This window comes from Orycteropus afer, unplaced genomic scaffold (assembly GCF_000298275.1).
Source record: "Orycteropus afer afer isolate SDZICR_OR568_19922 unplaced genomic scaffold, OryAfe1.0 scaffold00347, whole genome shotgun sequence".
Taxonomy (NCBI): domain Eukaryota; kingdom Metazoa; phylum Chordata; class Mammalia; order Tubulidentata; family Orycteropodidae; genus Orycteropus; species Orycteropus afer.
This window is the reverse complement of record NW_006921934.1, coordinates 1,853,682-1,855,188: the sequence shown is the minus strand read 5'-3', so window position 1 is coordinate 1,855,188 and position 1,507 is coordinate 1,853,682. Positions and strand designations below refer to the sequence as shown.

The window sequence follows — 1,507 nt, the reverse complement described above, 5'->3', positions numbered from 1 at the left end:
TCTGCTAGTTGGGGTTTAGTCCACTTGTATATCCTTCCCTTCAAGGCTCAGGGGTCCAGGATTATCTTCTGTATCTGTGTTAATTGCTTCCCCTTTTCTTTGTTGAAGAGGGTCTGTTCAGTCTTTCTGCCTATTCCTCCATATTACTGGAACCACTGCATGTGTTTTGACACAGTCTGTTATGCACTGGTTTGCACTGCATACAATTAGGTTATGCAGTAGCCATGCGGAACACGCAGAGTCTGATCTAGCAGTGCAGGAGAATGTGTTTGTATTTAGATGTGGTTTTAAACCAAAGTTCATTGAGTGGTACCCTACATCAGAAGAGAATTTGTGGGATTCCTAATAAGCCACCCTCAAATACCTTTTTTGTACTGCCGCTTAGATAAGAAAACTGGAACCCTGGGTGTAGCGAGCATAGGAAAAAGTCACCCCCACTCCCCCTACCATCACCCTTCCCCCATCCCCAAGCCAACCCTGCCACCACTCCCAGCCCTATCTCCACCCCTATCTTCCATCCCCACTCCCTACCCTCACTAGCACCTCCCACCACATAACTCTACCACCACCCTTACCATCCTCACTACCAACAGCGTGACTTCTATTAGTATTGGTAATATAACAGTAATAGTTATAGTAATAGTAGTGGTTATAGTAGTATATATCACTACTACTAGGGAAGAAATTTATTCACTTATTCTATAAATCACTTAATTAGTCTTTCAATAAATATTTATTTAGAATCTCTTATGTGCTAGACACTGTTGTTTGCACTGGGGCCATAGCACAAAATAAAACAAATTTTGTGCCTTTGTTGAACTTCTGTTCTAGTGAATAAAACATAATAAACAAATAGATATTCATTATGTCAGATGGTGATAAATGTTACAGAGAAAAATAAAGCAGGATGAGTTGAAATATGCAGTTTAGGGTGATGGGGCTATTTTACATTGTGACGTTTAAACTGATGTGGAGGAAGTGAGAAAGAACCTTCTAGACATCTGGGAGAAGAGCATTCCAGACAGAGGGGAAAAACAGCAAGTGCAAATTCCTGAGGTACGAGAACCCCTGAACTGTCCAAGGAATCTCAAGGAGCCAGAGTGGCTAGAGCAGAGAGATATCAAAGAAGTGATGACCTCAAGAAGTGATAGAGGGTCAGATAATGTGAGGCCTTCAGAGGGTCAAAGATGTTAGATTCAAGTCTAACTGAGATGGGAACCCTGTGCAGAGATTTGAACAGAGGAGTGATATGAACTGACCTTCATTTTTTTTTTTTTCCATTTTATAAATGCATTGTTTATTTCTCTACTATTGAGTTTTTTTTTGTTTTGTTTTGTTTTGTTTTGTTTTATTAGGATTTGGGTAAAGATTTACAGAGTAAATTCACTTTTCATACAGCAGTTCACATATACTTTGTCTCAAGTCATTGACCAAAATTTACAATGCAGCAGCTCCCCTCCCACTTCCTCCCCATAGTTACCTCCTCCCAGTGTCCATCCCTTCATAC

General features: G+C 40.3%; 1 protein-coding gene across 1 annotated transcript in view; it reads left to right on the top strand.

Annotated features, from left to right (window-relative positions):
* Positions 1 to 1,507, top strand: part of PTPRN2 (protein tyrosine phosphatase receptor type N2) — a 1,483,255-nt gene that overhangs the window by 850,609 nt on the left and 631,139 nt on the right. The window lies entirely within an intron of this gene.